Here is a 24134-nt window from a genome sequence, read left to right on the forward strand (position 1 = left end):
GGTGGGGGAGGGTGGATGGGAAGAGATTAACCAGAGAACTTATATGCATAACCCATGGACACAGACAATAGTGAGGTGAAGGTCTGGTGGGACAGAGTGGAGAGGGTCAATGAGGAGAAAAAGGGGGGACATATATATATAATACTTTCAACAATAAAGATAAATTAAGAAAAAAAATAGGAATAGCCTGGAGGAAGTGGAGAAGAATTGACTTTGTTAGTCCCTGTGAGCATTTATATTCCCTTAGCCAGTAGGAGGAGCAGAGTTATGATCCTATCCATTTATGTAACAAACAGAGACTAACTTTTATCCATTAACTACAATTATAATGGACTAGAGGCCTGGTGCATGACATTCGTGCACTGGGAGGGGGGTCCCTCAGCCCAGCCTGCACCCTCTTGCAGTCTGGGAGCCCTTGGGGGATATCCAACTGACGGCTTAGGCCTGCTCCCTCTGGGGAGAGCGCTTCCGACATCCTTAGCGCTCGCCAGCCGTGAGCTGGGCTTCTGGCTGAGGAGCACTCCCCCTGTGGAAGCGCACTGACCACCAGGGAGCAGCTCCTGAGTTGAGTGTCTTCCTCCTGGTGGTCAGTGCACATCATAGTGACTGGTTGATCCACAGTTTGGTCAATTTGCATATCACCTTTTTAATATATAGGATAATAATTGAAGTAGGAGTATCCCTTTATTAGAGCAAGAATCACATTGCAGGAAAAGAGACTCAAGGCTTTGGAGTCGGGCAGAGCTGACCTCAGGGTTTCGCTTCCCCAGTGGCATGCCCTGTCACTCTGGACTAGTTACTTAATCTGTCTGAACCTTGACTTTCTCATCTATAACATACAGACACCACCACCTACCTTTTTGGGAGCTTTTGAGAAGATTAAATGAATCTGTGTGTGGAAAATAAGTAACTAGGTCAAGCGCCTGTTGCAGAACAGGGCTTAATATATCATTGTTGCTATTTGCCTGTCTTTTATTATTAGACTGTAGGCTCCTTGAGGCAGGACACCTTTTAAAAACACAAGTATAGCAATTCCTAGCTCAGCGTCTCAAAAATACTGAGTGAATTTAGGATGTCCCCCAAAATGTATACACACTTGGAGTCATTATAAAGGCAGTGTTTATTAAAATACATTTCATTTTAAAAATGTAATAGAATCAGCTGTTAAAGTGCATATATACATTTTGGGGGGATGCCCTGTATGTGGTGAACAAAGCAAGACAAGGCTTCCCTGAATGGAAAATTGAAACCACCACAAGAGCACATGGAGGCTTGACTCTCTGAGGTGAAAGTAGCCGATAGAGGCAGGCACTGACAAATTCAACTGATGTTCCGAGGAGCAGATTTATGTAAAAAGTAAATAAAAAACATTTTCTTCCCATAATGTATTTAGAAGGGAAAGTCAAGCTGTAAAGGACAGAGAAAGGCTGTCACAGTGACCATTATGCTACTGGAGGGATTAGAAGTAGCATCTTTAAATGGGGCTATTTTTGCATTTCACCTATATTTTCTTCCTTTGTAAAAAGGTGATAATGTTGTAGGCCCATGATTTCTGTTAACTTTGTCCGACTTCTTTAATTCACAGGAGTTATATAAAATTCAAATCTTCTGCTTTCTCCCTGGGCCACCCCTTCCCCTCCCCCTCTTCTCTCTTCCCCACATTGGGCGAGTGTCTCTGCCTCGGGAATTCACAGGTTTTGTGCCTAAATCCAGTGACGCTGATCCTGGAGAGGCAGGTTTTGTGTGTGGGTTTTACCCTAGTCCCTGTGTCTGAAATTTCTCAGCGAGGACATAGTCTGGAGACTTTCAGCACCAATTTTGGCTTCTCCTATTTCTTACCTTTCTTTGAACCTGGAATCGTACGTAACTGGAAGGAGTATTACAAAACCTACCCAATTGTTCCCTTTACATTTAGAAAATTGGGGTGCAGAGACTCACATTATAGGAAAGCCATTGATCACTATGATTGGAGTCTGAGAAATAGTGTGTGGGGGGGATGAAAGGGCACAAGTATGTCAACAGCATATTCTATATCTGAGAGGGGAGAGGAATTCCCACTGGGTCCTGTCCGTTGGACAGGAGCACCAGTTACAACAGAACCCACTGCCCCTCTCTTTGGCTTGGGAGCAGGTTTGATAGGAACTTGTTATTTAAACCCCTAATGAACGACGAACTCGGCTTGAGGTTAACGTTGCCCACAATAGTAAACTCATTTAAGTATCAGGTGATGGCTCCAACTGGAGCAAAATAAGGTTCGGAGAGAGAAAAGGAAATGGACACAGAGAATGGAGAAGATGAGATTGGCAATAATTTCAGTGAGAAGGGATTCAGTGGGAAAAGACATTAATACACTATATCCCAAAGAGAAAATCAGTACAATTTGGAGCTTTAAAGTTCAATATCAGGTACATTTTAATTGAGACACTCGAGTAGAATAAAATGATCTCGGAATTAATTATCAAAGAGGAACAACACCGTTTAGGATAATGAGAAAAATGGCTCATGAAATGAGGTAACTCTCAGTGAAAAATTATGGTTATTAATGCAGGGCTTGCTTAGTGAAAAATTTTCTAAAAAATAGAAAGCAGCGGCTGAGTTCATTTTATAGCATTCTGCTAGGGTGCACTTATTTGGCAAGTTTCACAATTCGACCCTGTAATGAATGCTACCTGCAAGGACAGATAAAGAGGACTAAATTGAGGTCACCCTTAGATTTGCACACGCAATGCGGGGTAAGAGAAGGAGGAATTGGAAAGGTCTGAACGAATGGTGCCCATCACTGGTGGCCAAACCCGAGCTATAAATTGCAGTGGCTCTACCATTCCGTAATGCGAACTCGGTTTTCGTGTTACCGATTGAGATCTAGCCACTTGGCCTCTTTTTTAAGAGACTTGTGCCCATTCGAACACGCCTTTGAGACTCCACGTTGAACTTCGGCACCACCTTCTATTTTGGGTAACCACAAAGGTGGTGGAAATTTCAAGTAGTAACAAACACTCCAACCGACAAACTGAACAACATGAGCCGGTGCGTACACGGCTCTGGGCTTCAGAGGGCGGCCGAGGGCTCCCGTGATGCTTTGGGATGGTTGACTTACAGGAATGGACCAGAGCCAGTCGCCTTTGTTATGATGAGTTTATTCTTCCAGTGAACATAATATTGCTCTTTTTACCCTCAAAGATCAGCTAAGGTCCATCTCTAAAGCTTAGTTTTGTGCTGCCTTGAGAAGATTATTAGGTACTTGCACGTTCATAGGAAATGAATGGTATTGCCTTTTTCCTACTCTTACCCATCTTATTTACTACAGCTTATCTTATCCGAATTTGAACTTAATATAAAGATACTCATGCACAACTTATTAAAAATATAGTCATAGCAATTTCATTTTCCCCAAATATAATTCATCCAATTATGTTACATTTATAATAATTTACATATTATATAATCATGTACATATATTAACTATAGTATATAGGATTATATATATATATATATGTACAAACTATAAATAATTAAATTTACAAATTAAAATCATAACTTTATTTATAAACTCGTCTCTATTTTTGTTTTTAAAGGATAAATTTGTGTAGCGCCTTCAGAATACATTAATTTCTTACAACAGAATCACTCAAGACAGACATAACATTTAAGTCATCTTGATTTTTAATGCAATATTTCATTAAGCTCCTTTTTAACTATTAAAGAATTCTTGAAAATGTACACGATGAGGAACGGTTATGTGATTTTGCTGCTATTCTTAACACTTGGAGTGCGGGTGAATTTCCCGCCAAAATATAAGATGGCTCTGTCTTTTGGTTTTGTTCCATCCACCAAAAGGGTGAATTACAAACAAATATTTGGTAATACGCAGTTACAATCGGCCCGAGTTTACACGTTTCCCGCACTCCACCGCAAATCTATATGAACCGAGTTAAGACGGCTCCCGCGGAGTATGTGCAATTCACGCGAGCCGACTTAACTCGTTTCCTGCACTCCAAGTGTTGATTGTCAACCATCTTCTCACTGTCTTAATGCCTGTGGAAGTTGTTTTTGAACTTGAGGTTTCTTCCTACACATATAAATACCTATAAAGTCTTGCACTGCTGCCAAATCAAAGTGAGCAGTTTCTCATGGGCTATGTTTGCCATTTCTGTTTCAACAGGAAACAATATACCTTCTGTGGTGAAAAGGTTTATGCATGGTCCTGGCTAATTTTTAAGCTGATGAAACATGGCTCTAGTTTCACAGACTTGGAGGAGATAGGAGACTTGGGGTCTTATTTCTTATTACTTATCTCCACTCACTGCTCCAGTGGTTATGTTAACTGGGTTCTAAGAGGAACTAGCCTGGAGTGAGATGTAAAACACAAACACAATGAGGTAAGTAAATCAGTCTATTAACACATACTGATTAGTGTCCAGACTCACATACAAAGACGCATTTAAACTAAAACGGTCCTGATTCTCACTTACGTGATAATCACTGTGGCTCAACAAGGAAAATAAATGTATCTTTGTCATTTCATCTGTTGGATATGCGCTAATGGTTTTGTCCAAAATAGATAAGGACTATAAATGTCAGGAATTATTACAAGACACCGAGTAGCTGAGTGACTCTAAAATTGGAATTGTTTCAATTTTGACAGTTAAGATATCTACGGACTCATATTTAACTCCATTCATTTGCACCATCGCGCTTATAGATGGTCTCTTCATGTAAAAGCAACTTTAGCATTTTAATGGCAAGAATGTGAACAACTGACTTTATTAATTTGGGGCACAACTCAAGGTTCCCTGCTCCTGTTTTCCTGCAATGAGCCACTGTTGTTAACTGGGCATTGACTGCATCATGGAGATTGCTTTTCTCTTCCACATCACATAAATGGAAGAAGAGCTGATCGTGGTGCTTGCTTATAAATAGTCAGCAGTGTCAATCCTTTGAAGAATTTGAACATTGAGTTGAAAACCATGAGTGCAGGGGAAAGGTAATAAAAGCTATTGATATGCTTTTAAGAGCATAACCGTTTGCTACTGGTAACGACACTTACTGACATGGCATTTCTCATGAACAACCTTCGAGGTTTTTCTAAGTACTAATCCTGAAAAGTATGCCATTTTTCAATACAACTTAGAAACGAAATCTGTTTAAATTAGAATGAGTACGCTTTTGCCACATTTCATTATCATCTGGTGGGATGCATAAATTCACCACCTCCATCCATACGAACAAAATAGGAGAAATACATTTATGAATACAGTAAGTGTTTAAGGAAAAACTTCATAAGTTGTGTTTATAAGGCTCATATATTCATGAGTTGGGCAATGCAGCCTCAGGTACAAAGTATAAGTAGACCTGGAGAGAGCAGGTTCCATGAGGGCAAGTATATCTCTTTTGCTCATAGAGGTCAGACCCTAACTCAGGTACAGCTTCCCTCCTGCCAGTGAGAAGTGAGATGGGTTAGTGGATGAGCAAAGTCAGACAAGGCAGGCTACATAAGGCATTCTGAACAGTGGATGCTTTAAGGATGATTGTTGGAATTGTTTTTTTTATTTGCTTATTTTTCTCAGTATAAATGCCTTGGGTGATCTCTTTCACCTAGTCCAACAGTTGTCAACCTGTGTGTCGTGACCCCTTTGGGGGTCGAACGACCCTTTCACAGGGGTCGCCTAAGACCATCGGAAAACACATATATATTTACATATTGTTTTTGTGATTAATCACTGTGCTTTAATTATGTTCAATTTGTAACAATGAAATTGGGGGTCACCACAACATGAGCAACTGTATTAAAGGGTCGAGGCATTAGGAATGTTGAGAACCACTGACCTAGTCTGTTAGGACTTACCCATGCAATGAAATTTAACATAAACATCAGTGCTCATACTTGCTATCAATCATACCAGGTTCTCTTTTTAAAAAAAATATATATTTTATTGATTTTTTACAGAGAGGAAGGGAGAGGGATAGAAAGTTAGAAGCATCGATGAGAGAGAAACATCGATCAGCTGCCTCCTGCACACCCCCTACTGGGGATGTGCCTGCAACCAAGGTACATGCCCTTGACCAGAATCGAACCTGGGACCCTTGAGTCCGAAGGCCGACACTCTATCCACTGAGCCAAACCAGTTAGGGCCCAGGTCCTCTTTAAAAAATGTGCAGAAAATAAGAATGTTTCCCTCCCAAAATATATGCTCCCTGAGTGCCCACTTTCTTTTTCAGATCAAAGTGCAGTTGTTAACAAAGGGAACTTGTTTGGCATGTTCACAGGCACAGGACTCTTAATGCTTTCGAACTCCAATTGAACTGTTTTGGGTTCCAAAGTAGAACTAATCGTTCCTAATCTGGAGGTAACACCATCTCAGCCGGTAAACAGGACCCTTGCCACTGAGCACAGACTCAGGTTGGCTGGTCCGTTTTCCAGGGCTGCTTCTTCCAAAAGACCTCCCAAATCAAAGTGCAGGCACAGTATTACAATGAAAATAAATCAAGCCCTAGCCGGTTTAGCTCAGTGGATAGAGCATTGGCCTGAGGACTGAGGGTCCTGGGTTCGATTCCAGTCAAGGGCACATGCCCAGGTTGCTGGTTCAGTCCCCAGTGTGGGGCGTGCAGGAGGCAGCCGATATTCTCTCATCATTGATGTCTCTATCTTTCTCTTCCTCTCCCTTCCTCTCTGAAATCAATCAAAATATATTTTTTAAAAAGGAAATCGATAAAATATTTCTATCCAGAGGTTTTGTTTTCTTTTCAACTTCTGTTGCTTCATATTGTAACATTGTAATTAGATGTGTAAAGTGGGTTGGTGCCACACCAATGTCCTTTGGTCCTCATCTATGGGCACCTCTTCTTTAGAAACTTTCATAACTTAATGGAGATGCAGAAAACATGAACAAGCCGAAAGAAACCATCCACAATCTCATGCCAAAGAAATAACCATCATTAACGGCCTAGGTTGTTTTTCCTCCCTACCTCTCTTTGTTGTGGCGCTATTTCTGGTCTTTGACAATAAAGAAAGTGGTGTGCTCTTGTAAGTAAATGTTTTCACAGAGCCCCAAACAAAACTGTAGAGCGGATGATGAAATGGGAGTTCTAACATTTTCTCTTGGCTGATCTGTAGTTCCCACAAATAGGCAAGTCTAGAAAAATGTTAGCGTTCAGGGTTTGGAATCTGGCCGACTCGAGTTGAATCCTACCTTCCTCACACGGGTGACCCTGTGCAGGCTGTTTAGCTTCTCAGAGCCTGCTTCCTCTTCTATAAAATGAGAATAATAGCCTCATCAGAGTGTTTTTGTGAACAGTCAATGCGAGGTATTTGAAGAATTTGGCACGCTGCCTGCCCCAGTATGCATTCAATGAATTGTAGCTATTATTATTATTTACAAGAATACTTACAGTTATTTTGCATTCTTAACTAACCTTGTAGGTCAACACCATGTAGCATGAAGATTAATTTTAGATCAGCCCAAGAAAAACATAATTAAGCAAGTCAATCTCTTGGGAAAAGATGATATAATGTATTCTTAAGCAAGCACTTTGGCATGGCAGGATTAATTAAAATTCTTCTCTATTAACATAGTAAGTGGCAGGATGGCTATTTGCCATTTGGATCTTTAAAAATAGCCATCTCCCCCATTCTAGCCTAACGTCATGTTTTCAGCTAATACTCTGATAATTTATGACCCAAAGATTAGCTTGCCTTGGTCTGCTGTAATTCAGTCAAGGCCAGAAGGTACAGAAGTGTATTGTTAGCCTCTCTTAGAAGTTTCCTTGAGTTTTAAGTTAAACTTCAAGTTTAAGAACTGTGTGATCACTGGGAGCCTGGTGGATCTTTATAGTAAGAAGTTTTAGAATTATTTACCTATTGTGGAAATTAATTTATATTTTATGTAGTTTTTTTGCTCGGGGCCCAAGCTTTATTATGTCAAGATCTCTGCCACATCCCCATTTTTCTCTCATCCCAGGAGATGCTTGCTGAGGGCAGAGATGTCCTTGATTGAGAGCCAGTTATGTGCTAGGCACTGCTGTATGTACTTGGCGTGAATTATTTCATATAATAGAAATAATGGTTCTCTGATCTAGGCACAACATCCTCGGTTTTCAGGTACCAAACCTGTGGTTGAAAGATGTTAAGTCGCATGCCCACGAAGGCCAGGCTCATGACTGGACCTCACCCGCAGATGCCTGCCCTGTCTGATCCCTCCTTTCCTGACACATCAGAGGGACTTCCATGCAGAATTGGGGGAACCTTGTCCTTGACAAGGCATAGTACAAAGGGAAACACTAAACACTAGAAATCTCAAAACACTAGAAAGTAATTCACATTTCCTTTTTCAAAAGAAACACTCTTATTTATTGACTTTTAAAACTAAGCAACCAAGAATAAATAACATCAAATTGTTTATGGACTATAATAAATGACACTTTTAACTACAATCAGGATTTGTATGATAACCCCAAAAAGAAATGACATTAGGCTGGTGAGATGGGTGAAGGAAGGGAGGAGAGACAGACGGATGAAGAGGAAGAATGAAAGTAGACCGGAATAGGGGGTATGGGGGTCACACTAATGTTTATGAGTGCCTGCGGCCACCTTGGTGCTGGTGCTATTCAATCAGACAGACCCCTACTTCCATATAGGATGCAATACAGGGAAAGTCTGACATTGACCATTAGCTTCACATTCTTAAGGTAGGGAGGGTCCATGACTACAAAGCCCCAAAACACAAGAATCCAAATAATGTGCTTTCAAACATGAGCCTGGAACTAGACCTGCAGAAGCAGAGCCCACCCAGACTCTCAGCGATTCTGGTTATCAGAGGGAATTCCAGGCTCTGTTCCCTTGGTCTAGCTCTACTTCCCCATCCTCGGTCTTCTGACTTCCATGTTGTAAAACTCTCTTACCAGGGGGAAGGGGTGGGGAAAGAGGGTTTTCTAGAAGGGACAATGTTAGCGAGAAGCTGCCAGACCCCTACCAGGTTAGGGATTCCGTGGGCCCCCTCGACATGAGGCAAGATTCAGGATGACGGGGCTCTGGCATGACTGAGGTGCTGTCTGTGGGGTGTGTGGGAAGGCTATAGCAGGATTCATGCGTCCTAAGCACCCCAGCCCGAGGTGGAGCAGCTTTTCCTCCGGCCAGAGAGAGTGTGGCTGCCAGTAATGAAAATGATGCCTCACACTAGTTCAAAATCACTAATGGTCTTGTTATACACACCCAGAGTGAGTCCCAAAGGGCAAGAGTTTTCACATATAAAGCCTGAGATACAAATTGCCTGCGGGGTTGGCTTCACGGTCTGTGACTTGAGCATTTGCACCTGACCGTGCACTTGGAAGGACCAGGTTCTGGGCTTAATGCTCTGTGGTTGTATCTTGAAATTATTAATAATTGTTGAATAAGGGATTCTCCATTTTCCTCTTGCCCTGGGCTCTGCACTTTATATAGCAGTGGCTGGTTGAATAAAAAATTCAACACAGATCATCAAAGTCTCCCCAAATGTCTGAGACTCCAGTCTCACATCACATCTTTGAAAGACAGATCAAGCTCAGGAACAGTTGTGGCAATTCTTTCCTCTCTCCTGCTTCTGCACAAGCTCTCCCTATCCCCGCCTCCCTTCTCTGCACCTTTATAGAAGCTTTTCTTCCTTCACACCTTCATAGAAGACGTTGATACTGGTCACTCATAGGTAGATATGTGCTGCACAGGCTATGGAGGTCTGGAGTTCTCCTGTCCAAAGTGATGCCATCAGCCACAGTTGGCTCTTGGGCACTTGAACCATGGCTGGCTCACACTGAGATGTTGTAAGTGAGGTGGGGTTGGGGAGGTGGGAGAGGGTAAAGGGGGTAAGTGGTGATGGATGGAGACTTGACTTGGGGTGATAAACACACAATTTAGTGGACAGATGATGTGTTGTGGAATTGTGCACTTGAAACACGTATAATTTTGTTTACCAGTGTCATCCCAATAAATTCAATAAAAGAGATGTTATAAGTGTAAAACACACACTATAGACACACATACACATAAATAATGCAAAGTAAGTCATTACTATTTCTTATACTGATTACTTATTGAAATCATAATATTTGGGATATATTGAGTTACATACAATATATTGTAAAAATTGGTGTCATCTGTTTCTGTTTACCTGTTTTCATGTGGCCATTAGAAAATTTAAATTTATATATGTGGCTTGAATTTTCAGCTTAAACTATATGTCTATTGGTCTAGACACCCTCCTTTCCTTTTTAAACTATGTTTTGAACTATTTCCCCTAAATGTCTTTAAATGTTCTCCACCTCAAAAAGTCTCAAACCAATTTCACTCTCATCTCCCTCAAACATGCTTTTTCTAGATATTATTTTCTCAAGACAGAAACCTGGTCATCAAACTATTCCCCTGCTCCCATCCCCAAGTGAATACTAAAGTACTCTTGATTCTAACTCCATAATCTCTCTTGATTCCAGAACTTTCTCTCCAGACCTATTGTCTTGCCCTAGCGGAGGCTTTCAGCCTTCCTTCCCGTCACTTGCACGATTCTGCTATGCAAAATCCTTGGGATTAGTCTCAGCCCACCGCAGTCTTAACCCCTTCCTCAGCACAGATGTTCTCTAACAGAAATCTCCTTATGTCACTTTCCAGTTTGAACTTTTTCAATGGCTTCTCATCTGAGTATGAACCAGTGACGCCACAATCTGGCTCTGGTCTGCTTGCCCAATCTGACTTTCTGGCTCTCCATATCGGCACCCTGCGTTCCAACCATACCTAAGGACTCTAAGTCCTGAGAACACTTCCTTCTGCCTCTGGGCTTTAGCACGTGCTGTTCCACGGTAGTGGTGGGTTCAGCGCAGTCCGACACCAAACCCACATACTCTTAGTCCCCACCCTTTCCTCAGTGGTGCTCTGGTGCATGTTGTGTATCCCTATTCACTCTATACCACACTGAGGTAGAACCGTCTATCTTTATTTAAAAAATAATTCTTTATTGTTGAAAGTATTACATATGTTCCCCCCCCCAAGACATTGGCCCCCTCCATCCGGCCCCGGGCCCTGGCCCCAGGCCCTCACCACCCCATTGCCTGTGCCCATGGGCCATGCAAATATGCATACAAGGTCCTTGTAGAACTATCTTTAAGACTGTTTGGCAGTCACTATTTTAGATGCATCCCATTTAGGCGAGCGACTGACACAGTCATCTTGACTGAATAAATCACTCACTCTTTTCTTCCTGACCCACCTCTTCAGTTCATGGCTGTTTTGCTCTTGCCTGAGATATGGAAACTGTTTTTCTATAAACATTTATTGCTCTCTTCATTTCATCTGATCTACTGTTACCAGTTATATCTTTTTAACACACAAACATGACATGAGCATGACTTTTCCCCACTTAAAGGAATTTTCAATGGTTCTCTCTTCTTGTAAAGAATCAATCCAAACTACTTAGCATGTGTGAGGCTGGTCCTGGTGCTGGTGACCAAAATAGGTGTGGCTACGATTCCATCTATGTGTGTGGTGTGCCAGGTGCTATGCCAGTCATTTATAATCATCTCTTGTAATCCTGATGATAATCCTCAGAGGTGAGTATTATTATTATCTCCCTCTATAGGGTGTGAAACAGGTCTAGAGAGGCCGAGACCTGTTCCCACAGTCTCAGCAGCCATAGAGCTATCAGTTAAAATTAGAGAATGTGACCAGCTACCTTATTTTAACATAGCAACAAGTGAGACAACGAACTTTAAAAGTCTGGAAACAGGAGGTTAGAGAACTTGTTGGTATGGGGTCAAGCCCATGTACAGGAAAGGGTGACTCCAGATATTCTAGCCTACTTGGCAGTTATTAACTTATAGCTCTGATGTATTTGTTGGGCAAATATAGTTTGATGATAGTCTTAGAACCACTTGTCACCTGGCATTATTCTTGCCAGATGAAATTCTGATTTTATTTCCCAAAAGAACACACTGACCAATGAATAATCTGACCTTTTGGGATGTGACATTCCTCATTGTCAATCAACACAGGCCTTTCTGCTTTGTTGGCCAGATAAAATGCTCTCACTGAGATGCCTCGGATAGCGTGCATACAGGTTTCTCAAAAATGCCTTTCTTCTGGGTGGAAATCAGAACATATGAATTTCATATCAATGCTTTCCTAATTCCTACTGAACTCAGAAGCTCTTTTGGTCAAGTGACCCCATCCAATAACAAATACTTGGAGAACCAAAGTTCTTCTAGGTCCTAGCTGTTAAGCTCCTGTCCTCTCCTCCTCGTCTCAGGCTTTATCTGGACCAGGGAAACCCGGCACCGCTTCTCACAGGCTGGGGTAGAAGCTGATGTAATAAAATGACTGAGGAGTCTGCGAAGGAGGCAGTTTGTGAACAGAATATTCCCCAGGAAACTCAACTTTATGATCATAATCATTTAGTTCTTGACAGCTGTAAAGGTGAATATCAGTGCCAAAAAGAGTGAACCAGAGTTTTGACAGCATGTTTTCTCAATGCATCCCAAAGGAAGCTTAAGTTTAAGGTTCAGAGTGATTAGGGTGTGTTAACATACCACATAATAACATATAGATCGAGTTCAATGATTGTACCAGAGAACTGTCAGTCTGAGGCACTGAAAGGACATTTGGGACATTGGGTCAAGAGGAAGGTGATTTTCAAACTGCACTAGATTATTTACGACTTTCATTGTCAGTTGCTTTTATTTCTACAACAAGGGAGATGGAACTCGCTGTTACCAATAAATCTAAAATTTAATTTAAAATATATTAAAACACTCTGTGCACATCAGAAAGAAGTGTTTTTTAAAATTCAAGAAAAAAGTCATATTAATTGTTATGTAAATAAATCAGTTATGCTAGTCTTACAAAATTAAATCTTTGGTAGAAAATAAGTCAGTGATACAATCAGCTTTCAGACCACATAGCCTATGAAAAGTTATGTTTCTAAATAAAGTCAGTGTCAAGGAAATCAGGATATATTACCAGTCCTCTGAGTTATTAACCTAAGAAAGCCCTCTTCCCTAAACAGATGTGTTTTCAACAAGCGAAAAGTCGTTTTTCTGGTAGAGGCGATAACTGAGCTTTTGCACACATTTGTAGCTTTCTTGGTTGCCAGAGGTAACTAACATACAATGAAGTTGCTCAGAAGGTTCCATTCTGGGGGAAAGTCCCTAGTGGTGAAAGTGAGGCAGGTCACCTTTGGTTGTGCCGTGATTTCCTCTGTTGAGGAAGTCTGATGAGTTGAGAGAAGGATTTCTCTTAGTGTTTGACATGAAAAGCATACTAACCAAACACACATAAAAAATGCAACAAAATAAACCAACACACATTGAAGGATATGTGGACTCTCTTAATTTTCTCATGATGAAGGTTCATGGAACCACATACTGTTTACATTACTTTGAGTCTATCTCTTTTTTTGGTGTGCATTTTATTTGTCAACATTTGAGACAGCAACCTCCTTGGGTTAACCATCTAACCATCCCTCATTTACTCTTGGCTGTACCCATGACAAGATGAGAGGGGTGAAAACAGGAAGAAGACACTGTTGCTTTCTCCAAGAGCTCACTTGCTTCTGGAAAGATCAGATATATAGGAAAACTTCATTAAAATGAGATAAAAAAATAATGTAATGTGCAAGTGATAAGAGAGCCGCTAAGAAGGAGCAACTCAATGTGTTGTTCATTAAATCTCTCTTTGGGAAACAATTTTAGATCACATGGAATACTTCTGGAAAATTCCAGTTAAAATGTCCTTCAAAGTTTTGTGATTTCCCAAACCCTTCATTGAAAGTTAATATATGTAGAGCTCTTGGATAGTAGCTAGCACAGAGTAAATGCACATAATCTGTATTATCAATATCTCTTGGATTGAAGAAAATGAATAATTTTTTCCGGTAGTTTATTGAAACCTAGTTACCAGGTTTTTGTTGTTTTCTTGAGTTTAATCGGAAGCAGCTATTTTGATTGACCCTGTAAGCAGCTCTTAAGGTTTGTAACTTGAAAAGATCTTCCAGATGGGTACTTTTTTCTGTCGTGAATTCTCAGTTTAACAATATCCTAAAGCCTTAAAATAAAGATCTGCAGTTTTGTGACTCTAGGCTTAAACTTTTCTGTTGTATGCTTATTTAAAAAGGAAATATAACTCTATAGTGCCCGTCACAGTACATGATGAATGTGGCTGTAACCAGAGGCTTTAAGAAAGTTGAGAGTAGGAGTCAATTTTTCATGGTGTCTGAATTAGTCACTAAATAGCTAAGCTTCTGGTTATATTCCTGCTCTATATCATTGGTAAAATATAGTGCTTCTCACCTATACTTCATTTTTTTAAATAATAGCATTTTCTAGTTTTCATCTCTTTTTCTTCTCCTCTGTTTTATGATTTAGAAAGAACAATAGCACAAAACAGGAAAACTTGTAAATTACCATTTTATCTCTACATTCAAGCAGCATCTTTCACTCATGTGTTAGTATCAGTACTCCACCAGGGGAAGGAGATGACTGTGAGCCCTTCATTCATTCAGCACACACACTGAATATTAATATGTTGACCTGTTTGCTGAGCACCTACAACGTTCCAGCTGCTGTTCTAAAGCGAGCCGAGTTGCCCTGTTACTTTCACCCTGTCCAAGCCACCCGTAACTTTTCCCGTCCTCTTGCCCCTCGCCACCTTCGTGACCGCCTTTTACCTAACCTGGTTCAAGCCGGTGCTTGAGGTGTATTAAACAGCACACGTCCATTCACATTGTTCCAGAACACCTAAGTGGTTAGAAGTCTTTATCTTCACGACTCGAATGCTATGTTACATAAGGTTCCAAATCTAGACGTTGAGAGGCAGGTTCTTTTAAAACCCATTTATCCCCACAGGATATCATGGAGAGGACTCACTATACTGCAATTATATGTCAGACAGATTAGCTGTACTTGTTTAAGAAGGTGCTCAGACGGTTCCCCAGATGACACAGTTAGCAAAGAACAGCTGAAGTTGAGATCTAATCTCTTTTCCTCTGTTAACTTTAGCTCAGAGATGTGAAATCATTAGGTGTGACAGTGCCTTGGTGACCTATAAAATAGCTCACTCTAAAGCAACCAAGCGTTGCTTTCTTAAACTGATTTGATTAATAGTGTAAAGGGTAGGATGTTCTCATAAAGCATTCAGATCTGATATTAGTGCTATTCGGAGGCAGAAGTAGCTGACTTGTTAATGGGTGGAGGGGGATTCCCACAGTCCAAAGTTTGTTTCTTTTTATCAAAGGGGCTGCTGTCTCCACACGTGGTCACTTTCCTAGAGAACACGTGTCTCTGAAGAAGCTAACTTCCTTTCTCTAGAACTAGATACAGGGACTCCAACGTTTTAGAGGACAGAATAAGCGTGTATACTGATACATTTTCTCCAGCATGCCCAGTTCTCCCTTAGAATGTCTCATTTGCATGAAGGTGCCATTCTTCATGCCATCCCCTGCTTGTACACTCAGGGGATTTTTTGTAAGTGGTGCAGCTCTTGGTTAGAAGCCTGTTGTACTATGGTTTTCGTGGATTCCTGTGGCTGGTCCTTAAAACCGTATCAATCTGTAAAGGATGGTGAATTGAGTAAGACACCAGAAGGTTTGGAGCCTGAGAGGTGTATGCTGCCCTCACATTCAGCATTCCTGAAAAAATTTACTAGGAAAAGGAACCCCAAAATAATGATTTCTATACTGATTGGACCAAGTCTCCTACATAAAGCAGAGGGTACAATTCATTAGAAGGAAGTATGATATGCAATGTACACCAACTATGAGAAAACATCTCAAAGGAGAGTTGTGAGAATTGAATATCTAGGTTAAATTAAAAAATCAAAAATTTAAAAAGTAGGCAACAGTTCAAATGAAAAAAACCCTCAATTATCATTGAAATTTTCAAATAATGTTCTTTATTAAAAATAAATTTTCCTTAAATTATCACATGGATATAAAAATAAATTAGGCAATATAATGAGAATATTGTTAAATTTCAGTGTCTTTGAGGTAAGACAATTTTCTTTGAAGACCCTCGGTTAAATTCAGGAAAAGTGAAAGCTTTCTGGACTTTTTGCTCAAATAATGTTTTTTTTTTTAAAGGTGCAGAATTAATGCTGGATCTATGAGTACCTGACCTGAATGGGGAAGAGGAAATCACTCTTTTTGGCTACAATTCCTAGCTGGTAAATAGGACATTTCTGTTTGAAGACTAGGGACAGTGCAGTGCAGTGTAGTTCTAACAGCTAAGCTGTGTTGCCAGAACCCAGAATAAAACCTGCCCTTGCTGATTCTCAGTCACTTTTTCAAGTCAGATCATCTCTGAGGTTAAGCTGGACTGAGAGTTCTTATTCGTCGCTATTTAGAACTTGATATTTCCAGAAGTGTTTCCTTATAACCAAGTGTATTTGTCTTAACTTTTTTTGAGAAGTGATGTAGGTAAAAAGATTTTGAAAATATTCACATAATTCCTTGCAGTGATAATTTAGAATTTAATGGACATATCCTTGACTAAATTATTAGTTTAAGGAACATATAGAAAATTATCTAAAATAATCATATGTTATAAAATGCATCAAGAGCACACTCTTTTCATTTGAATATCAAAAATAGTTATACATAATTTAGGCCTTTAAATTTTATAATTTACTTAAGGTATATTAAAAATCATGCAGAAATACTATAAAACAATGTTTAAAATCTAATTACTACATACAATTTAAAATAATTGATTAATTGATTAAATATGACTTGTCTTTAAGATGAACAGAACCAATTTCAACTTTAGTTATTATTTAATTAGCATGCTGTATATTAAAATCAGCTGGAAGGTAGCCAAAATAAACATTTCAAGGATAGTATGCTAATTAAGAGTTGATATTTATATTATTTTTTTATACAAGTTAATGATGGAATATAATGTGAAAGAATTTAAGTGATTTCCTAAATATTTGCTTTTTAATTCTAAATATTTGGACATTTTAACTTCTTAACCTTTGCTATTTTATGTATAAGAATACATACAATATTAATTACAACTTTTGTTTTCTACATGGTTTGTCTTAGAGACAAGGCATTATATATTTATTACATTTAAAAATTCCTGATCCATTCTTATTTTTTATTATAGCATTATGGAAATTTTTCTATAAAAAGCTATAGAAATTGAAGCTTATTTAAAAAATATAATAGGCATGCCATCGTATAGAGAAAGGATGGAAGTCTCTGTAACTAAAAGCATGTCTGTATCAGGAGAGTTACTCCCAGGAACTCAGATACTACAGGGAAGGATAATGGAACCAGTGATGACCAATAACCTTTCAGGTTTATGTGGGAAAATGAAAAGAAATTCTGTGAGTGTAGGCTTTATTTCAGTACTTGGTCTCTTTCCAGTTCATGAGTTTGATATTCTTCTGGCTTCACTATGAAAGACAATTCCATAAGTATCTCAGTTACAATCAGCTATTCATTATCATCAATTCAACATTCATTTTAATGGTCTGATTTTAGAGCAGATTTCCAACAGGGATAACTTAGTATATTTATTTTCCCCTGCAAATTTTATAATAGCTGTAAATTAAACAAACAAGCAAGCAAACAAACAGCATCTTCTAGATACTCAAGCTCTCAACTTGTTTTGTTAAAAACTTACACATTGCAAAATTTTCCCTCAGAAAATTCTGCTATATAATGGAGCATTTATAGCATTGTTTTTTCAAACTGTGACCCTGAAGTCATATTTTCATATCAGGAAAATGAAAGCCTCATTGCTGTTTTTTAAATGTTTTGAGTTTTATCTGATAAAAGGCAGTATAATAGATAATAGGGCTTCTATTTCAAGATTGAGCCTATATTTACAGTAACCAATCAGACAGTAGTGAAGGCCGAGGTTACCAGCACACGTCTGAATGCCAAGTTCTGGACACTGGACAAAGCACATACAAGATGAGGAGAATCTGGAAGCCATGAGCAGACACGTGCACTATGGTGCAGCAGACAGACTGTAGACAGAAGAGTCTGAAGTGGCCGAAGGGGAAGGCGAGGAAGAGTCCGGAGAGAAAGTCTCACTGGATTACAAAGCATGGGGAGGAGCGTTAGAAAAAAAGTCTGTAGGTGGCTTTGCAAAAGTTTGCTATAGTATGTTTGGGAAATTACATAGTAGCTGACACTGCTAGCAGGTGAGTTGGAAAGTGGCATTTATAAGGCTATATAAATAGATAAAAGCCAAAGTGCAAAGTCATGAAATTTAGGGATTATATCTCTGCATCTGATTCTCAAAGTTGTGGAATTAGTAACTATGTTGATATACTGTGACATAAGTGAACTTAAAATGCTCATCTTTCATAGCATATCACTTTAAAAGGTTACTAATGTAGAAAAATAACACAGGTATAAAGTTTGTGTGTCACGCTAGGCAGATGTGTCTTAAGTATTTCCTCACCTAGTTCTTCTAAAACTCCCTGAGAAAGACGAGTACAAAATCATTTTCTTGCTGCAGGTCTTTGCACTGTGTTAAGTCTGAGAACTCCTTTTGCAGTGCAAAGCTCTGAAGGGAATTCAGCTGAAGAGAAAGTCTTACTACCTTTCATTCTGCTATAAAGAACCATTCTTTTGGCTACTTTTATTTATAGAATTTGACTCAAAACTAAGTCTGTTCATTTTAAGTTAAACGTAAGTGAAGAAGGATGCCATCACCTCACCATTTTATCCCATACACTGTCTCTCACACACCAAGAGGCATATTCTTATTTGTTCTCATTGTTAAATGTTTGGATTTGATCCTCTACACTAAGATCTGTGTTTTTATATCCTGAATATTGGTGACATTGAGAGCAGAATATTGGTGACTACACTTTATAATTCTCTTACCTTGGGGTATATTGACATACTTGTGAAATAGGTGATGTGTGCTCAGATGTAGCAATGAAAATTGTATTATTATACTTAAAATTAAAAGTGCCTCCCATGTCACTCATATTTTGGAAAAAAGGAAGCAAATAAAAATATTTCTTAGAATTAAGTCTAGGATTTACTATATATACTATTTATTTGACATTTTGTGGTAGATTTAATCTTTAGCAGAGGTTTTGATTCAAAGTTTTCAACAAAACAGTTTTCCTTATACGTTTTCAATAGCAATGTAAATGATTTGACAGTCCTGGTAGACCAACAATAGAATTGATTTCAGTAAAGCTGAAATGCTGCTGAAACATAATTCATCATTATTTGGTCACATCCTTAGCAAGGATTTCGATGTGACTGACCAATTTCAATCCACAGTAACAGCTTTGTTCTTAGGAGACCATAAATCAAAGAAACACGCACTAAGGGGCAATTCCTACTGCAGTTCAAAGTCTGTGCTATTATCATGTAGCGATTGACAGCAAACATCCACCGCAAACATTAGCGCCCGACCTTTGCAGGAGGTGTGTGGTGTCTTGGTTTCACTCTCTATCTCTGAAACCTATCTGCTTGTGAGAAGAACCTGTGCCGTAAAAGAAGTTTGACCAGCACATACAAGTAGCTGTGCTTGCATTCAATGTGCAGATTTCACTTCCTTTCTTTCCTTGGCTTCTGAGCCGAGGTGCACAATGGGGGTGTTGTGCTCTGGGCTAGTGCGGCGTGCATGATACTGGGAAAGGACGTGTGAGCTGCTTCCAGCACTTACACTATTTGCTTTACAGCCACCCCCCAACCAAACCAGACAGCACACCGAGGCTCCGTTCAGAGCAAGCAAGTACAACATCCACTGGCTCTTAGGATCTGCCTGCGGAATAGAATTCCTTAAGTTGGTAGTATAAGTAGGTGTGTTCAGAGTGAAAACTCATCAATGCTGAGGCTTAAAAACAAATGCTTCAAATTTTCAAGCCTCTGATTTTCCACGTAATTCTTTTAATAGATGTCAAAGTGCAGTTCATGAAAGAATCCATTGTTTGTGAGAGAGAAAGGTTGTTGGTTATAAGACTATCTAGAATGACAAGCCAGTATGGTTTGTTAAAATAGTAAATATTTATCTCACGTCCCAAGGCACATTAGTAATGTTTTCCTTTGTTTGTTTGCTTTATCATCCGATTTCTAGAAGCTAAACTCACTGAAACAAGTCTGTGTCTCGGACATTATTTTGTGGAAGCATGTGTGTGTGTGTGTGTGTGAGTGTATGTGAATGAGTGTGTGTATACTTCCATGGCAAATCAGACAACAGCAATGTATATAAATGTTTCAGGTTAAGTTTTGCTCCAAGTTATTGATAAAGCTATGCTTTAAGAAAAGCAAAAAGCTTACCTCTGTCAGTCCAGTGGACACGCGGGGACCTCCTGCTCAGCCGCGACCTCAGCGGGCAGGCAGCTGCTCTCGGAGCCAACAATCTGTTAACAGGAAGCAGGTAAACCTGAGAGCGGCCGCCTGGGTTCCAGTCCAGTGCCCATCGAGCACACACCTGCTCTGCAGACCCGCCGCTCGCAGCCCAGCCGCACAGGACCCTGCTCGCAGGCGGTAACGCCCTCCTTCAGGGTCACTAGTTTTCAGGCTGAGCAGCTAGAGAGCTGCTGAGATACGATTGCAGGGCAGGCTTGCCTTTCCGAGACAAAACCCTTTTCTGCCGTCTGATAGCAGATATGCAGCATTATCTCACTGCATTCCAGTGTCTCAGATCAGCTAATAGGAGCGGCAGTCACCAGCCCGTCCCAACGGCAGCTTGCAGGCGCGCTGGGCTCTGATCATTGTATCCTAACATGCCCATCACTCCTCTCTCCTCTGAATAGATTTTTTTAAAAAATGCTCCTTCCAGAGGAACGCTCAGCAGAATATGCCACACTGTTTCCCATAAGTAAAATGGCTGGTCCTCTCAGTCCTGCTGCAGGCAGCTCATTGGGTTCCACCGGCTTTGCGTAGTCATAGCAACAACCAACAGACAGCGGAGCCAGCAGGCATGGCTGGTCATGTGCAGCGCCGGGAGGCAGCTTGTGAATTTCTTTTCATCAAGCTCATCATCTTCTTGAGGAGGGTGGCTTCCGCTGTCTTGCTAACTGTTTCACAGATAGTACAAGTTTTCAGCGTTCACGAGGAGCTTAGGTTACAGGAGCCAGTGCTCCATGTGGAACTGAGACAGGGGAGCCCTTCTCAATAGAAGGATTTGGGTCTAATCAGGTTAATAACATGCACATCACTGTGGAGACACAAACTGGAGCCACTGTCAAAACAGGTACCACCTTCACGTCCTAGAAGGAGCCAAAAGGAGGCTGACAAATGTGAGCAGTTATAGTTTTGTTTTTAAATGATAATCTTTTAGTCACTTACTGAAAACAAAGCCCTGTGACTTGTTATATGCAGCCAACATAATAACCAAATGAGATAGAGAATATGTTAATAAGATGTTACCTATGGATTCCATCCATCTAATTATTTTAACACACATTGCACTTCACTATTTAAAATAGGATTTTAAAAATTCCTATTGCAGAAGATGATTCTTTCACTCGATTGTAATTTAAGAATACTTAAAAAAAATCCAAACCAAATTAAAAGCCCTTTGCTTTAAACCTAACCTCTAAGACAGGAATAGTTTTACTTCCCCAGTGAGATGGATCACATCTCACCCGTCCTTAAAACGTTATCCCTTCGGGGAATTTCCCATGATTAACATGGTTAACCATTTAAACTTTCCCCAATTTTTTCTTTCACACTCTGTCACCAGTCATATTCTCTTTGACATATTTCCAAGACACTGTCCCATTTATTTTTGTTTCTAGCAACCTGTCTGGAATAGTTGTGTTAACTCTTAGGATTTGTTGACATAGATGCTTCGTTTGCTAGAAATCACTGATTGGGTATTTTTGTTAAGTATCGCATTTCCCTCCCTGAGTCAGCACTCCTGCCTTAGGTAGTAATTCCCCGACGTCAGTCAGCAGAGGAAACCTGAGGGTGCCGGTCTCAGCATCCCATTTCCCTTCCATCTCCAACCCTTCCTCACCACTTCCCACTGTCTTACTTGCCTGTTCTCATTGAAGTCCTCTTCCCTTTCGCTATTTTGAGTTTGTTATCCTTGAACTTGCCCCTTGACTCCAGCCTTATATTCTACTAGAGGCCCGTTGCATGAAGAGATTTGTGCAATAGGCCTTCCCTTCCCCTGGCTGCCAGCACCGGTTCTCCTCTGGCACCCAGGACCCAGGCCTTCGCTCCAGCCAGAGCCTTCAGTCTTCGATCCGCTGCTTTGCACCTATGTATGCAAATTAACTGCCATCTTTGTTGGGTTAATTTGCATACTCTCCTGATTGGCTGGTGAGCATAGTGGAGGGATGGTCAATTTACATACTTGTCTATTATTAGGTAAGATTCTTCACTTCCCATGTTTCAGCGATGTTGAGTACATCCTAATTCTTGCTTCCTTGCCTTGCAGATGTTCCTTCTAGCTAAAAGCTTCCCAACCAGACCCAATCCACCCAGGACCTTTGACCTCCATCCCAGTCTGGCTCCTACTTGATCTCTCAACACTGTGCTCAAATAGACCACCTCACTAATGGCACCCCCAGGCGGAGTGTGCAGCGGCCTCTCTGTGCTGCCATGGTACCTGGACCTACCTGTCTGTTACAGCCCTTATCATGCCCTGTTGACTTATTAGCCATTTTCCTTTCATGTCGGCCTCCATGCTGCTCTGTCAACTCTCCAAAAGCCAACCTGGCCCAAGCCTTGTTTGTCTTCCATGCTTGGAATCTTTGAATGTCTCAATACATTTTGAATGAGAACCTTCAACACTGTCTGAACAGGTGCTGGAGGACTGGAGAGTGTGAAGTCTGTGTTTTGGTTCACTTTTTCTATTTTTTGATATTCTAACTTCAAATGACTTCAGAGATTTTGATGAAAGGTTGGCATGTTCAAAAAGTTATTAAGAAGCATCCTAAGTTCATTTTGTGCTTTCTGGTGGCTTTTCTTTTCCTTGAATATCTGAACATGTCTTTATTGTACCCTCATACTTGATTGATTGCTTGGCTAGGTATAAGAATCTTTGGGATTTTGAAGGCCTTCTTCTTTTATTTACACCACTAACTGCCAGTCTTCCCCTGTTACCCCTCCCCCCAACACACAAAAAAATAGAAAACACTGAAGCTGCCAAGACTAGGAACTGAGGTGGATCACTTTGCTCCCACAGTGTCCCTCACGGCTTCTCTGTTAATGGTTACACATCACTCTGTGAGAGGCTCTGCTACTCCCATGCTCCATGGCTTCTTCGCCTCCCCACGTCCTCTCCTTGTGATTCTGGCGGCCACAGCCAATTTGCGATGGTCTGTGGCTCTGCCCATCTCCTGTCTCTTTTATTCTCCCTCCTAACTTGTTAAGTTAGAAAAGAAATTGCTAAATACAGATTCCAAAGAAATGAATATGGTTTTTCCAACTCATCTTTCTGGGCCAGATGAGACACCTCATAGAATACCAGCAGCTTTGATCCTCGACTGCCCTATGTCAGGTCCCTGTCCTTGGTCCAATCAGCTATGGAGGGACACTTGGCATCATATGGTTTTCAAATTTTGGCCAATACAATACAAAGGGGCAAAGTAGTAGCTCAGTATTGTCTTAATTCGCACGTCTCTAATTACTGGAGAACTTGAACATCCCTTCATGTTCAATGGTCTTTTGGGTTATCATTTCTATAAATTTCCTGTTCATAGCTCTTTGCCTGTTTTCTCTATTGATACTGCTGTCTTAGTGTGGAATTTTAAAATGAAAAGGTATTTTCAAAAATTTTATATATTTAAAAGGTATAATTAAATTGTTACAGGATTAAAAGTTAATAAAAGATACACTGACATATAAAGAGAAACCAATAATTCACACTGCTAAATGTTTTGATTTTTTTATGCAGAATGTGGATGAATATCACCATTCAGAAAATTTTTTTCAGTATGAGAATACAGGCTAACACTATGAAGAATGATTTTCTAAATTAAAACCTAAAGTCATATAAATGACATCACAAAAATGTTGTTAGCAAAAGTGTCTTGCAAAATGAATATTAATTTCATGTTTAACATAGCAAACAGCATGAAAAAAATAGAAAGACTGAGGAACTAATACTGATAAAAGGAGATAGAGACCAACTGAACGTAATGTGTGATGCTGGGTTGGATACTGACTCAGGAAAAAGATGCCAGAAAG

The 24134-nt window shown here is 40.1% G+C and overlaps 1 protein-coding gene across 15 annotated transcripts in view; it reads right to left on the bottom strand.

Annotated features, from left to right (window-relative positions):
- The window catches only part of SORBS2 (sorbin and SH3 domain containing 2), a 200439-nt gene extending 179638 nt beyond the window's left edge, over positions 1 to 20801 (bottom strand). For all 15 annotated transcript variants that reach the window (XM_070408216.1, XM_070408222.1, XM_070408214.1 and 12 more), the window contains exon 1: positions 20268 to 20801. The gene's annotated coding sequence lies outside the window, so the exon portion shown is untranslated. The remainder of the gene's footprint in view (positions 1 to 20267) is intronic.
- Between the last annotated feature and the right edge of the window lie 3333 nt (positions 20802 to 24134).

Source organism: Myotis yumanensis, unplaced genomic scaffold (assembly GCF_028538775.1).
Source record: "Myotis yumanensis isolate MYYU_CA2020_CCGP unplaced genomic scaffold, mMyoYum1.0.hap1 SCAF_3, whole genome shotgun sequence".
NCBI classification, from domain to species: domain Eukaryota; kingdom Metazoa; phylum Chordata; class Mammalia; order Chiroptera; family Vespertilionidae; genus Myotis; species Myotis yumanensis.